The 17,217-nt window shown below is 39.3% G+C and overlaps 1 protein-coding gene across 6 annotated transcripts in view; it reads right to left on the bottom strand.

Annotated features, from left to right (window-relative positions):
- Positions 1-17,217, bottom strand: part of LOC147055954 (leucine-rich repeat-containing protein 4C-like) — a 79,512-nt gene that overhangs the window by 31,144 nt on the left and 31,151 nt on the right. The window contains exons 1-3 of one of the 6 annotated variants that reach the window (XR_015066518.1): positions 13,056-13,171; positions 11,953-12,100; positions 4,410-6,968 (exon numbers count right to left, since the gene is read on the bottom strand). The exons of 2 other annotated variants lie outside the window; for them this stretch is intronic. The gene's annotated coding sequence lies outside the window, so the exon portion shown is untranslated. Of the gene's footprint in view, positions 1-4,409; positions 6,969-11,318; positions 12,101-13,055; positions 13,172-17,217 lie in introns of those variants that run through there. 3 more of the 6 variants (XR_015066519.1, XR_015066522.1, XR_015066521.1) reach the window with 3 other exon arrangements.

Here is a 17,217-nt window from a genome sequence, read left to right as displayed (position 1 = left end):
GATAAACATGCAGATAAACATGTACCCTATTTGCTGCACCATGAGGTGTACATAAAAGCCTTTAATTTTCTCAAAAACCCAAGGTGCGCTTTTTAAGAAAAGTGCGCCTTTTGTGTGGACCAAATTCCAAAATCTGTAAATGTTGTGGTGTGACTGCCGCCACACAGGGATGTAATATGTAGGTGTAATATGGAGACCTGATGAGCCAATCAGAGGACATTCATTTTTAAGTAGATTGGGGCAGAAAAACCAATCAGAGGACTGCACGCAATACGTATAGTACGTGCCTCCGGCGCTATTGATAAATAGTTACTGTCGGTTTGTGCAAATCAAACAGCATTAGGACCCTCTAAAATGGCATTGACAAAGAGACATGCCTACGAGGCACAATTCAAGCTTTTTGGAAAGCCGGGTTAATTGCCGAAAAGCAACATGACAACGACAAGACAAGGACGAGAGGGAACTTGGCTAGTTTAATGGGGGACTTGCCCAACTCTTTCATTCGGATACAGAAGATGAGGACTTTGATGGATTTGCGTATTGATATCGATTAACAATAATGTGAGAATAGTACACTACATGGTTAAATCATAGAATAAACCACAACTGAACTCATTGTCTTGCTGCTGTTTTGTTCTTTTTTGTTTGTTTGTTTGTTTGTTTGTTTGTTTACTGTAAGCCATGGCATGCATACGCTCTATAATGCAGTGGGCCCTATGTGTGGAGTAAGTACAGAATAGCCCCTGCAAATGACTCTGCACCTCTTAACCTTAAGTGCCTTATGGTGCGGAAAATACGGTAAATGCACATATTAGGGTTAGGGTTAGGGTAGATACTTGTGACAATGCTTCTCATCTGAAGGTAAAAATCTTTTAGATGCTTTGTTTTCATCATTTTCATTTGTGTAAAACACTCTATATTGTCTTGTACATGAAATGTGCGATAGAAACAAACTTGCCATTTTTTATTTCAGTAGGGTTACAGGTGTGGCTGTGGTTGCTGAAGTTTCCCTGCTGCATATTTTCTTATATTACTGATGGCTAACTTGTATAAATTAATTTGTATAGACTAAGGTTCAGATCTTCGACTCTAATTCAATCTGCACCCATGAGTATGCAGAAGACAACACTTAAGGAGAGCAAACAGTATTTCAGTTTTCACATGCACAAGCCCTGTGGCAAAACATTAAATCCAGCAAATTAATTTTGATGATCATGTACTTACATCATCAGTTCTTGTTTAGTAATGAGCATGTGGTAATATAATACAATACTTGGAGATGTTGACCTTCCCCATCTACCAACAGTATCGATTCATTATCCATTCATCAATCCATACATTATCTATCTGTAGCGGTGTTCATAGACATTCAGAAATACCAATATCATTTGAAAATACTTCTATTAGTGGCAAATCAAGTCAACAGTGTTCAGACCGACAATGGCAACAAAATGACATTTTAAACTGCAGCAATTTCCAAAATTTCAAATACAAAGTTTAGACGGCTCTTGCCTAGATTGACAGTGCACAGATTTATCACACTTGCACTGGTCACGAAAATAGATCCTTATATGATTCTTGGGATTCAATTACCCTCAATCCTACTCCTGGAAAGTGGAATAAAATTAGATGTAATATGCAGAATGAATATTTGGAAATATGTATAAGCAAACGATTGATGCCCATCGCTGGTGTCCACTGACAACGTTCATTTTGAAGAGCATCTGGGAATATGTTGGCATACACTACTTATCATTCTAAAGTCGTGCAAATACCAAAATCTGTTTGAATTTGTTTATCCAAATTCCACTTGTCTGTAACTTTTATTGTAGATGACAGGGGCATAGAGAAAGCTTTTGGGAGTCCCCCTCCCCCCCTGTTTGCTTGGTTTTCTTCTTTTAGGTATGTAAATATCTTACTTGAATATATCTGGGAAGTAATGGGAAGCACCACAAACTAGCTCTTGACCATTTCACTTGCAATTCAATCACCAAACATGCCAGCAGGAAATAATGGGTTGACCTGAGCCAGTAGCACTTTAAACACGAGATGCACAAAGGCCCCAAAGGCAGAGAAAATGCCTCCTGCACAGAGCATTTGTATACACGTCTTTTCACGTGTGTGTTTGGGTGAGTGTTTGAGTATTTATGGTGAACTCATGCAAATGCATTATCAGAGTCACCACATTAGTCCTATCTCGGGTGGTGCCATTCCATTTTAGCCTTGTGTGACATTCCTGCGGTGCCAAGAGAGAGAAACTGGCATTGGAGGGGAAGATACAAATTTATTTGATTTGAACAAAGAGATGTATGGTAAAAAATGATACATCCATAATTTTGGACACTAAGATTGACTGAATTAATGAAAAAAGCGAAATAAATGAGTTTTCTGCTTGTTTGATTTTCAAATTTCCATTTACCGTATTTTCCGGACTATAAGGCGCACCTAAAAACCCCAAATTTTCTCAAAAGCCGACAGTGCGCCTTATAGTCCGGCCTTATATATGGACCAAATTCCTAAATTTAAACTGGCCCGAAGCATTGTGTCATGAAATCAATCATAAGTGGCCCGCTGAAGACTATGAATCATGAATCAAAACGACTATGGATCATTATTTTGTTATTATAAAGAAATGTGTTGCTTCTGAAGTTGAAATAAAAAATATAAAATGGAGAATGATTTGATTTGGATTAAAAATCTGACATGATGCATTAATGGTGTGCCTTATAGTCCGGTGCACCTTATATAAGAACAAAGTTTTAAAATGGGCCATTCGTTGACGGTGCGCCTTATAGTCCGGTGCGCCTTATAGTCCGGAAAATACGGTAGTCTTCAATGATGCAAACACCCAAAGTTACGTACATTGTGTCAAAAAAGCAAAAGACACAAGCAAGCTTCTTATTCTTAAGCCTACTGAGTTAAAACACATCTGCAGTATATTCCAATTCATCCACTCATGCTCTCATGATGAGTGTCGTCCAAGAGGAGGAGGTAAGACTAAAAAAGAACAAGTGATCCCTGGCCTCTATAATGGCAGAATAGCACTTTTATGATGTCGACCAGATTATTGTTTAAGATGGATTGGGTGAGCTGGAACACCAATTGATTAATCCATCGACTTGTGGAATGTTCTGCCGCTGTCCCCCTGCTCAGCTGTTCTTCCCTCGGACACGACATTCAGACAGACACGCTGGAGAGGATGACTAATGAGGGGGGCGACTGCAGATACCGATCGTGTCCATCTGTGTCAGGTTGGAGAAGTCTCTGGCTTTCTTCTGGTTGCTGTAGATTTTAATTATGCAAGCTTGAACAACATCCAGTGGTAAATGGTCTTTCACGTGTCTAGAGGTTTGCCATCTGTTAAGGCCCACAAAGGGCTTTACACAGAATTCACATTGATGACGCAGCTTCTGGAGCAAGTTCAGTATCTTGCACAGTGACGTAACTTCTTGTTTCATTCCAATGTAAAATCATTTCTTGATACACTGCTAAATTCAGATGTGACTATCTTTGTGGTTTTATAGTGACAATAAACTGATCAACAACGGTTATTTACAAGTCTGACTACAACACTCTTTTCAATGAAGTGCAGCTGTCATCCATTTAGGTGAGCTTTTATCACAATCACATCAGCTGCCTCTTACGCATGACGCAACATGAATAGAAAGAAATAATAGAATGGGTTTTATTCGCATGATTGGCTTCATAGGTGAGTGCTAGTGGTAGTCTCGTAGTTAGTTACCCCTAATTGATGCACATGGGCCGTCTGACCAGGGTAGCACGACATACACAGCTGCATCTCCTGCTCCAGCTGGATGGAGGGGAGGCAGCCGCGACGGAGAGGGCAGGGAGCATCTTCGCTGTGTGGCTGATTGGGCGACGCGGTCGGGAGGTTTTCATGGTTGCCTCACCGGCGGTGGCTGGCTTACGCAGTCGGCGGCGGGCTCAGAGATTTAGGGTTGCGACAGAGCCCCGTGGTTAGCTGGTAAGAAGCTGGAATGGTTCTGCTAATCTTGACCGTTTAGACGTCAGAAGCTAATTCTGCCTTGACAAGGGATAGGAGCAAATGGGAGCAGTGTCAGGTTTGCCTCTCTGACTCTCAGCTGTAACAACTTTAGTGTCACTAAATGTTTGAAAATTACAAGTGATCGCAACCAAAATTCATATGCACATTCCTCCTATTGTCCACCTCAACTTGTAAAATAATTTAAAAAACTATAAGCACACAGGTTTTGATTTTGTGAAGTCCATGGTACATCCTCGTCTTCTGTCACTGTTGATGACGTGGCAGCACTTGTGAACACATGACGTAATCACTCAAATTGTTATACTTTGACAATCATGAGGAGCGAGTTTATTCACATATTCACTCAATTGACGGTTTTAATAAACATACAAAATATCTCCTATGGCACATGTTGGATATGTATTGATCCATTTGTCCAGCCCTGTCATCAGTTTAAAGCACTTGCATTTTCAATCTATCCTGTTATCTTGTCCATGTCCACACCTTAATCATTTTTTTCTACGGTGTGCATTGGAGCTTCCAGCTCCTCCCAGCATTCAACCCTGACAAATTGATCCGCTTGTCCTCAAGAAAAAAGAATGGGGAACAGAAAATATATCTATGCCATTGCAATATTGTCATTAAATGAACTCTCGAGACAATTCATAAGTAGAGAATAAAGGAAATTTAGCAGTAGTTCTATTATGGAAACAAGTCCCTATCAGTGAAAGGAATGAATGTTAATGGTGTTCTAAGATGGGCTTTGTAGAGATTAATCCGATTTGAGAAATGATCATTTCATTATATGACCCAAAGTGCTGGCCTCGATTTGAACCGGGCCACAGGCTAAAGTGGGAAATAAATGACAAGAGCGTTGGAAGCGAACATGTGTATACAGTAGAGTATGTCATGACCCCGGATTCTCATTGCTATACTCCTTAGTTGCAACGTCATTAATTTCCTGACATGACTGGAACAATTTTCAATAGATGAATCAGACAGCAACAACTAGATAAATTGGACTCAAAACACATGCCTGAGGAACACTGTCTTGGTGTGAACAGCAGGAAGACACTTTTGATCTCCGAACTGCTCAAAGGCCAACTGCTATGGAGGGCTAATCTAATAATAAAAGAACATCATTACCTGTGCTTTTTAAAGTAGTTAAGATGTTTTCATTGACAATAATAGATGTCCATTTTGTATGTCGGTCTACAATTTGGAAAGTGAATCATCTGTCTTTGAACCGCTATGAATCATCCTGCAACACTTTACAAACGGCATACTTGTGAGTGTGTGGGGAGGAATTATGATGGTGACCTCATTGCTTAAAAACAGCAAAATCACCATTCTAATACATATCAAAGTTTTTCTTTGAGCGGGTTACACAATCTCCATATTTCTCACACAGTGAATGAGATTCATTCTTTATGTGGAATGTGACAGCTCACCCCATTTATGCATTTACCACCAGCAATGGTGTATGGTTTACTGATAATGATAGACATACTCAGAATTTCTGGGGGGTGGGGGTAGAAGTAGTAGCGCTTGTACAATGAAACAAGGAATATATTACACCCAAAAAACAAATTTAAATAAATCTTCCATGGTAAACTTATCTGATTACAAATTTAGGGCCCCACTCTGCCAAATGCACAGCCACGTTTGAGCCACAAACAGCTGTTGAATCAGGAATGTGATAGATTGGACTGGTGAAATAAGATTCAGAAGCAACAACTGACCAATGAAGGCATACATCTTAAAACATACCGCCATATAAAGTATGCTGCTGCAAGAAACAAAACACTGCTTTCTATTTCAGCACCTCAAAATGGGACAGCTCCGTCACAAGGACCTAGCCATGGAAGCAAAGAACAAGTGCCTTCTGTGTAGATCCAGGCCATGCCAGGAGAATACGACGTGACAGGCGATGTCTGACGATTTAGGCAACCAGTTATGTGATAACAGCACTGCCTCTCTTGAAATACAAGCAAAATAGTATTTCACATTGTATTTATAAGTCACAAAAACACTGCTATACTACACACTCTAATGAATTTGGCTTGGTGCAGATTGGTTGCGTGATGAATAAATAGCTGTTGCCTACTTTGCATTCAGGGGGTGTACAACGTGGTGCAGTGAACAATTCCATGGTGGTGCCTATGATTCTTAATGTTGTATACTTCTCCATAAAGCAAAACCACGTTTTTTTTTCTGCACCCCACGTGAGCTTGAGTCTAACGCTCTCGGGAGCGAAATGGAAAAGCAGCAAGACTTATAGGAGCGCGGTGCAGCTTTTCGCATCTGTCAAATCAGTGCTCTCTTAAAGATTGATCACATATCGTCTCAGATCATAAAGAACGCCTTGTTTCAAAAGTCTGATGTTTCGGCGCTAAAATTTCCTTTACACCGTTTACAACTGTGACATGTCTAATAGAATTTGCCGTTGTACAATGAGACATGAGACAGGCAGAGGGACGTAGGCAAATGCACACTAATAACACACGCGCGCGCACGCACGCACACACGCACGCACACAATCAAGCTTACTTGTTCGTGTAGACAGCAATCCTGCTGGATGAGGCTTTACGAGATCGATCCGCCTTTTGGTCAAAGCACAAAAAACTGCATTAATGAAAAAAAAAGTCTGCAATTCTCAGGCGAGGTTGTACAATCCGAGGCTATTTAGCAGCACTCTTAGAGCAACAAACATTCCATCCATCAGTCCAGATGTGGAAATAACTCTCAAAATTTTGGTGATATATCCGATATTGCCTTTTTCCACGACGCTCTTTGCGTTGAAGGACCCACAAGTGCCATTGCTGCAACTGCTCGACTCATTAATGCCCCGCGCTTCTCCTGAGTTGCACACTTGTTATTCTTCAGTTCGGTAAATGCACAAGATCTGATATGGATAAAGCTCCCCATGTGATAGGTGGTTCACCTTCCAGAATGATGTATCCTGGAAAAAAGAAAGAAAACCCCATTCAACGCAGATCAGCGTCCATAGATGGCATATTTTAAAAATATCCTCCTACTACGTATTTGTAAATAAATGTCAGTACTCAACAAGACTCTTACTTTTAGCCTTCGATATCCCACCGAATTTGAATGGATTTGATTGCACAGCTCAGTGTAGCTTTAGTTTGCCTAGTCTCCTCAAGATTTGTGGATGCGCAAAAAAAGTCTCCACATTTTACAGCCTCTAACATTCCGTGTGAAATGTTGCTCTGAAACATGAAATACTCTTCTCCCCTCCGTGCATTGATATGTGCAGACTGAACCCGATCGAGTCACCGCTTCACTTCTGCGCCACGCGTGCGTAAATCTCTCAAAATCAAGTCTCACCTATCCACTCAGGTGATCCACACGCGGGATAATACTGAGAGCTTCTCATTCAAGTGTCCCTCTATCCGTCCTTTGCCTCCACCCTTGGCTGCAATCGCTTCGGGCTTGTGCCACAAGATCCGGTTTGCAGTCCGCGCATGGAGGCTTGCATGAAACCGTGATGTGGAGCAGCATCTCAGAGCGTGTTCCGGACGGTGCAGCACAGTGGACAGGCGTAGAATTGATAAGCAGTTATGTGGGTTACCTCCCACTGACAAAGTACTCCCTCAGTCACTGCTGCTGAATCAGGAGCGGAGCAGCAAGATGTTTCTCTTCTCAGTCGACGTGTTGCTCACTTTAACTTGCGCAGCTCCCAAAACAGGCATACTTAGTTTGGAGCATCACACATTTTCTGCAAAATTGTATTTATTGTTGGCTTTTATGCTGTGTCAAAAATAGATTTTTTAAGGGGGTGGAGGGGGGGGGGGGGTGCACCAGGGTCGGAGACAGCAAGGGAGAAATGAGGTTTGCTGTAAGTATGGCAGATTGGACCGCTAATGTGTCTGGCAAAAAGGACACGACTGCCACCTACCGAACCCACTCGCAGTGAGCATGTGCCCGGGGCTCTTTGCGCAAAGGACATAATACATTTTACTTGCGGAGATCTCAGATTAATACTGCATATTTAAATTTGGAAATGCCTTGGGACATAGAGCAACAGATACAAAGCACTGCCAAAAACTAATGGGGTTTTCTACAACATCCATTTCGCTCAGGGACCTTGATCCAAACATGGCTGTGATTTTCCTGTATTATGGTGACTCCACTTGACTCATCACATCCAATTGCATTGACTCTGAGGCATCAACATTGACTAATAAGTAGTACTCTCAATGCAGGTAGAATAGACAAACCAACAAACAAACAAACACATAGAATTTGGCTCAACCTGCCCCAATCCTTGATGGATTGTTCCCGGTGGCAGATGGTCCCTCATTCACAAAATGCTCATTACCAAATAAAAAGCAATAAAAAACAATTACATTGTTATGGGGTTAGAGGGGGGTTGTTATTGTATCCTGGTACGTGACTGTAGCCCTGACATGACTATTTTACTCTATGCCAGGGCATATAGTATTACCAGGGGTGAGCATTCCGTCCTAGGGATGAGGCAGTCCATCCAGGACGAATGACCATTTTGTGGACAAAGAATGAGGGTAGAGACTTAGGAGGACAGAAATGTTTTTTGTCTGCCCGTCTATTTGTCCCTATCTAGGTCAAATGCCGACTAACCTTAAACCGTCCTTTGGTCCGTTTCAGCACACTAAGATAGGGGTTTCCGTTTTTGGAAACACGCTCCTTTGTCAAGTGTGTCCCCAAAATAAATAGTGTATTTGTATTTACCTTCTTCATGTTCATCCTTGTATTTAATGGATAGCTATTAGTATTTCTTTATCAACAAAGAGAGGAAAGAAAACACTACGTATATTCCCACAGAATGTGAACTTTACCCGGAAGTGGGTGCCCCTGCACTTAAGTCAAGTACGTAGATGTGAATCCTAAATTAGCCACACTTAAAATTGCTAAATCAAAAATGATGCAGTTTCGGTCAAAAATTGGATGGACTCAAGAACTTCCAGGGTTGTTTTGCTAAAAAAAAAACATCATTTTTCAACAAATTACCCCCCATTTTTTTTCTAAAACAACCCAAAGTTTCTCCAATTTTTAACCCAGCAGTTTTAAGGGTGCAGTTAATTAGCTTTAAATGTTTATTTGACGAATTATGAAATTTCTGCCATTAGCCTCTCTCTTGTGACACATGGCAACAAATGAAAACTGTTTTCCCCAGAGAGAACGTCGGTTCAACCTCCGGATGCCACTAATGGTCACCGGAAAACATTTTATATGACATAACAATAACGGACTTGGATTTGATTCTACCCTTGGCTACAATGCAGAGTTGTGTCCTGGTAAAAGTAAGCCATTTTAATCATAAAATGTGGAATTCTGGTGACCAAATTTCCTGATTCTGGCGTTATGAGCAACATGGGAGCCATCCATGAGAACACCACCCTTCATCTTTGTTTATGTGGCTTTTGAGACCACAGTATCGTTGCTGCTGGAAACACTTAAGTGTTTAAAGTGATGCTTTGGGATCCTCAATTATTGTTGCACAAATCAATCAGTTTAATCACTGTTTAAGTGCATGTGAGATGTGTTAATCAGCCAAATCACATATACATTTGCAAATAAAATGTGTTAATATAGAGGTCCTCAGGTTGTATGACACAACTTTATGCTGGTGTTTACGCCCTTAGAGGACTGTAAAGTACTGTAAGCCCCGTGACCTTGTTTTTTAAAGGACGAGACATAGTAGAAGTCTCTTGGGGGCAGTTATTTCTGAAGTGGTAAGGGCAAGACCCTTATTTAAGGTCATACTTCAGCATAGATTATCAGTTATACTCTCAGCGCACACAACAAAGAAATGGCTTTAACAATGTGATTTCGAACACAAGGCTGCGTCCAACTTTTAAATACTCCCTCTCTCTCTCGGTCTATATATATATATATATATATATATATATATATATATATATATATATACACATATATAATAATATACATGTTTTCACTACACCATGCTCTGCAAAAATTAGATGTCGACATCACTGAAATTATGATGTTTTGACAGAATGAAGAAAACGCATCACTGTGGCTTTCAGAGATGACTCAACTCATGCAGATCTCTTCCTTTTCCTCTGAGTATTATGTTGTCAGAGCCTGAATAATACATGTGTTGGGATGGAATTAGATAATGTAATAATCGTGTTGGGTATGCCACGTGGGTTTCAAGCAGAAGGAATACTGTGTGTATCCCACTCAACCCAAGCTACTCCAAATTGCTTGTTTACTCTGCCAAGATGGTGTTACAGCTAAAATAAAGAAAAACAAATTGCCAGAAGGAAGAATGTTTGAACAAAATGCATGTGATGTTCTGGTCTTTTTACATGACTTTTTTCAGCAATCAATTTGCCTTCAATTACCAAAATCTTGAACATAAAAAGGAATTATTTCCAAATTGTTGGAGGGGAGTCCAATCTAGTTTACCTCACAGTGTTGTTTGCCAGTGACTCAAGAGAGCGCACTGGCACTATTCAATTTTAGCCTCAAGAGTACCAGTACTCTTTGAGGCGTAACGGGACTTCACATGAGCCCCTGTCATTTAGACATGTCAAAAAAGAAGGAAGCTGCAAATATAATCACAATGTAACACCACCAACGCATGGGCTAACTACAAGAACCTAAGTAAGCTGTTATTTTGAAGTAGGCCTTCGTAGCGAGTGGTGTCCTAACCTTTTTGAGATCTCGGCTTGCATTATCCCAGTTTTAATTGCCATCACAGAGTTGCTACCAACATCACTACAAGAACGTCCTGAAATTATAGCTTCTCACTGATGACATAAACACACACGCGAGGTGCCCATCGTGTGCCCGTCATCGTGTGTTGCTGATCAGTTGCAAAGGTGCTGCGCGACTCAGTGTGTCGGTCATGTAATACACTATATAGAAGCCTTCAGTCCTGCTAGCAGTGAATGCCCACATGGCAAAAGCATTTGAGTTGACGGCTGTTGCATTGCTATGCTTTCTTTCTTTTCTTCTTGTTGTTCAAAGATATGGACATAGGCTAGTTTTTTGTATTGAATCTTCATATTTAAAGTAATAGGATCTGCTTTAAAATGCAGTTTTTTTTTTATTCATATAGGAGTTGATATTGTGCCATATATTGCATTAATGTAAACAGACATTTTGAGTTGATTGTACAGTATGTACTGTATTTATACATTTATTAAATATTTGCACTTTCTAAGGAAATATTTCATTTTTGAAAGAAAAGAAATGTCAGACTGTAGATGACAGAAAGGTATGCACTGTGCATTTGACATCAGTGAATTCAAATTGACACAAGCAAATGCAAAACCACTGAACCACTATAACTGATCATGACAAAGGAGTTAGCAGTTCACTGTTCTTGTAAAGACTGGTTCGTTTATTTACTGTTCCAGTCATTTGTAAGATATTGAAATACATTAAATGAAAATGTTGAAACAGTGAATTCTACAGTTACGCTTGCTGTGCCAACCTCAGAAATGTTTGCATAATATTAGCATTAAATTCAGACAATATTCCTAAAATATTATTTTCACTTAACCTTGGGGTAGAAAACCCATGGCAGTTTATTATTGAGGAATTCAACTGACTTTATGAAACTGAGTGAAGCTTTGTTCTGAGTCTGCATTTGACTGGCTGAGTTTTGGGTTGAGGAAAAAAAAATAAAAATCATTCAACCTTTCTGTGCTGTGCTTTAATCGGCGTGTCTGCATTTCGGGGTAGGGATTAGCTAAATGCCATTATTCAAAGAACAAAGGACTAAAAATGCACCAACTGAGGGAACATGAGGTCAACTTCATGGCTCTGCTTCTCATTCTACCTCATGAACTATGACTTCTGTTTTTGTATAAGAATGGTACACAATCTGAACTCTGACACCTCATGTAGAAAATTATATTGAACTTCTGGACAGGTAGCATGTTGAAAAATGATTCATACAGCCAACTCACAGTCCTAAGGTTGTTGGTTAAAATCCGGGTTCTGCTCTTCCTCTGTGCAGCGTGTTCTCGAAATACTTCGATGAGATTCATGATGTCTACGTGACAATTATAGTCAATTTTCCCATACTGTGAACTTCTAGGATTGTATTTCTTTTTCCTACAAGAATATAGAAGGAGATGCATTTATATCATACAACATGCCACGGGAGAAACATATATGCAAATTAATAAAAAATGAATGAACAACATAGTAATATCTGTGGATTCATAAAATAAAAATTGTGTAGGACAGACAAAAATTAAACAAGAACATGATGATTAGTCATCATGTGTTCAAATGGTATGTGTTAAGAAGCCTTTGGCTATGAATACACTTTTAAAACAACACACACATGTACACACAAACACACACAAAATAAATACTCACACACACATGCACACACGCACACAAACAATACACACAAACAAAGACATGCAGACATACATATATACACATACCCAAAGACATATATACATACACATACACATATACATATACATAAACACACCCACACACACAAAGTAACTGTTACAGCCTGGTTAGAAGTACAGGAAAATATTTGAGACCATTAAGAGACTAAGGTCTTGCCTGCTATTTCATCATAAACATGATGGCTCCTGGTGTCATGGACCCGGAGACATTTTTTATTATTTTCATGATGTCTGATACATTGAACTGTGACTTTTCGGAGACCTTTTTCAAATGTACCTGCAGACTACAGCACAGTTTTTGCACATTCATAAACCACTTTTCATCTTACAAGGTCAACTTGTACAGGAACCTTTGGAATTATATGTTGTCCCGCAATGTCAGTAAAGGAAATGCTGAAATGCAATTTATCTTACAAATCTACACTCTTGTGTTTTGTATAGACTGGCTTTATTATTATCATCCATTTTCTGAACCACTTTTTCTCACGAGGGTTGCGAGCGTGCTAATTCTGTCCCAGATGAGTTCGGGCAGTAGGCGGGGGACACCCTGAACTGGTCGTCAGCGAATCGCAGAGCACACATAGAAAAACAAACATTCACACTCACATCTACAGGCAATTTGGAGGGGTCAAACGGCTTACCATTCATGTGGGAGGAAACCGGAGTGCCCGCAGGAAACCCACGCACTGAGAAAACATGCATACTGTGCACAGGAAGGCCGGAGCTGAAATAGAACACGCAACCTCTGCATCGTGAGGTCGGCCTGCTCACCAGTCGACCACTATGCCGTCCCTATTTTTAAAAAAAAAAATAAAGGGTTTTGTCTTATCATTGCTCTTTTAAAGTACTAGGGGAGGGAGATACAAACAAATCCCAATCTAAAAAAAATACTTGTTGTTTTACAACACAATGGAGAAAAACTGGATACAGTGGTTTTCAAATATTTTTCATGTATTCATTTGAATTCACTACAAAGAAAAGATTAATGTTTGAACTAATTAACTTCATTGTTTTTTTCTTGTTATTGTTTTTGCAGTTATTTTTAGTTTGATACCTGTCGCAGTTTACCAAAAAAAAGTATTTTCTTCCGCAACAAATTCGGAAAATATGTTCATGCAATCATTAACCATATTTACATGGAAATATAGTCTACCCATATTAAAATATATCTACGGATCAAATATGAAACAGTCATTTCAACCATTCACCATTCTGATATTAAGATTACATTCAAAGTATTGAGAGCAATTTATTGATTAGAAAAAAGGCTTGCACAGTAAACCAACAAGTTTAAAAAAAAAAGGTATGCACTTAAGCACTTTAACATCGAAATTATTATGCCTAGAAAATTGAAGTCAACCAAACTAAGGTTTTGTAGGGCCGTTTTTACACTGAAATATATATATTTTTTAAAATCTGCATGTGCCTCAGTAAACATGTGAAATCACTTGTCTCAGTCATGAGTGAAAGTGGGGGGCTTTTGAGAGCTGACCAACAGAACCTAAATCATATAAGATAAACGAAAAAAAAAAAGCTCCACATTAACAGCAGTACTATCTAGAATGTTTAGTACAAAAAAATTACTGTTACAGATGATTCTCATGATTTTTCAATTACTCTAGGACATTGGTTTAGGTCAGTAATAATACATATCATTTGAATACTTTAAACCAACAATATAATGAACCAACCAATGGAGCTTTTAAATGCTTTTTCTCTTTGTTGATGTTGGCTTGGTGACTGAGTTTGAAATGTTAGCGTGAGATGCTGCCGCCATGTTCAAAGGGCAGTTGTGGATTGCTCAGTGAGCATTGTCAAATGCTCAACTGCGTGACAGAGGTGGGTGATTTTCAAACATTAGAATCTAAAGTCACATTTGAGCATACATCCTGTCTACCCCAGCAGTAGATTGTTTCCTGTCAAAACGCTTTTTGTTACATTCAACAACAATATAAACACATCGTTTGTTTCTGCACCAATTTTTATGACCAGAGATCATTCATCCATCCATCCATCCATCCATCCATCCATCCATCCATCCATCTGTCCATCCATCTGTCCATCCATCCATCCATCCATCCATCCATCCATCCATCCATCCATCCATCCATCCATCCATCCATCCATCCATCCATCCATCCTTCCATCCATTAGGGTGTTTTCCTGGAATGTAGCAGTTCTTATGCTTGTTTCCAGATTTGTTCATGACTTGTTGAAATGCGTCACGTGTCATTAGACATACATTTGTTTCTCACTGTGTTGACGGTGTTACAGGAGTGAAATATACAGCACACCCTCACAGTTCCAAGGTTGGAGATTTGAATCTGGGCACTGTCCTTCCTTTGTAGGTGCAATATTTTTCTGTGTATACTCCATTATCCTCAGGCATTTCTGATTAAATAAATTGTTCTTTATACAGCCAAATCATCATATCCAAATGTATCTGTATCATCCAAACAAAATCACATAATGAAGAAAACATGTGATTAAGATTAGGCGTTTAAGCACTCGGGAAATTTGGTTTGATTAAAGGCTTGCTTTGGTGACAAATCTACAAAGCAAGCTGATTTGTTAATTTTCATGTTGGCGCTTCTGATAATTAAGTAAATATTTAGCTGTTGCCAACTGAGAACTCAGTCTTCTGATCGATAATTTCTGAGTCAAATCAAGAAAGTCATCATATTTCCTTGTCGCCATGTATGTTATTCCCCCAACACTAATAAATAAAACAGCACAATACACCTAAATCTCGATTTTACGCGGTCTTTGGGGTCCAGAATTTGGGAATTGTGTGAACCCCAAAAGCACGTTGTATAGAAAGTCTTGTTTTTTATTTAAGAAAGGCACGCTTTTAGGCATCCGAAGTGGTCCTTTGTTAACGTTAATTTAGGTCAGCCATGTTGTTGGGCAGCTGAAGGGGTCTGTTTGCTCCACACACATCGAAGTCTATTGACATTTTATCAAAAGGGGAACAAAACACAGATGACAATATCAGGCAGACTGGGTAAGTCAATTTGATGCTTTGTGAATTGGATGGAAGAGAGAACAAAGCAGCCACTTATTCTAGAACTGTGTCCAGCCACGCTCTTTGAATCGTGAGTGACTGTGTAGATGAGGTGCTAACATCCTCCTTTACAAATCAAACATGATGCTAGCTATCCGTTACACTGTAATAAAGCAGTCATAAAAAATCAAACAGTCAGACTTCTTATAATCTAACGCTTTTGAATTGGTCACAGAAATTCATCGAATCGTTAGCGCTTAGGTTTACACACATTTTATGGCTGGTGTGACTTGTACTCCGGAGTGACTTGTAGTCCGGAAAATACTGTAATTACAATTATTATTTTTATGGTTGTTGTCTGCAGGCAAGATTTCTGTTCAGCATTTTTAATGCTATAAAAGTTTGTCTTAAGCTTGTGGCAATCATTTTCTACGTGCCCATTATGGCTAAATTAAAGTCTAATATTATAGTATCAGTTACATTGCCTTTATTAGCTGACTAAAGTTCAATATAAAGTTCAATAGGTATTCGGAATGACAGAAAAGGTCCTGCTGTGGTGCTCCATACTTTTCAAGTGAATCTCTTTGACTGGCACTAAAAATCCTTCCTCCGCGAAGTCAAGAGGTTTTCAGACAATAAGAGACATCTTGGCAGTCAACTCCTAGTGAAATGCAGTAAAAGAATACATTCCACAATTGGAGTTGCCCGTCACTTTAAAGCATGAAAGGCAGATGTCATTCTTACGAATTTACATAAACTGCATACCCAAATGGGTAGTGTTGCCTTTTTTTTTGTCAGAAAAGATGAAAGCCACAAGCCAGTGACTTCAGATCATTCTAGCAGCATTCCTCTTTGGCAACAGTCAGAATTTCCCACTGCTCTATCTTTGTTGCTGCCCATCAACAAGCAAACTGGACAGAAGGTCAGAGAGCTGATCCATGCCAAAATAAATTTAACCCCTGCTTCCTCCTTTTTCTCATTTTCTCTTTCAGATATTCAGATTCTGGAACCCCTAATAAGAAAACGTTACTCCCAAATACCATCTGTTCTGTCTGCACACAAAATGAGCGAATAAAGGACATGTGACATAATTCCAATGAGAATGATTAATCAAAGTCATTGGGTTGTAGTCCTGTGGAAAATATGTCTTCATTGTTCGTTGCTTATAACTGAAAAGAATCTCCGTATGGCTCATAATTATGCAAGTTTAATACCATCGCAATATGTTATTTAAAAACTTGGTAATTTTTTGTTAGTTATTTCTCATCATTTTCTGAACTTCTATGTTTTGTGACACTTAACAAGCATTCCACAGTACACATTTTTATGCTTGGCACACACCGGGACACATTTTTATGCTTGGCACACATTGGTGTCATTCCAATCAACGCTACTATTGACTACGTTTACATGCAGTCAAAAGGTCAAAATTGCAGTTTTTGAAACAATCACAATAATCGGTTTACATGTCTCAACAGAAATTTACGTAAATGTTCAAACATATCAGACTGAAGACGAATCAAAAGTGTTACTTTGATGCAGCAGGCTACATGCCAACAGTTACCTTTTCATGAATGGATGAAAAGCTGCAAGCTTTAAGTTAGTGTATGGTGGGGGTAAATATTTAGCACATCAGGGGAGGCATTTCCACCCTATGGTGGCCATCATTTTGATGGCTCTGATCTACCCTTCAATGATTTGTGTGTTTAGTATTTATGACATTTGTATGAGTAACGCTCCATGGATCAAAAAGTGTTCCTTTTGTTTTGTTTTGATGGCAAAGATTTATCCTGCAGTCG

This window comes from Syngnathus leptorhynchus, chromosome 6 (genome assembly GCF_054491065.1).
Source record: "Syngnathus leptorhynchus isolate UIUO chromosome 6, UIUO_Slep, whole genome shotgun sequence".
Taxonomy (NCBI): domain Eukaryota; kingdom Metazoa; phylum Chordata; class Actinopteri; order Syngnathiformes; family Syngnathidae; genus Syngnathus; species Syngnathus leptorhynchus.
The sequence above is the reverse complement of the archived record's forward strand: the minus strand, read 5'-3'. Positions and strand labels throughout refer to the sequence as shown.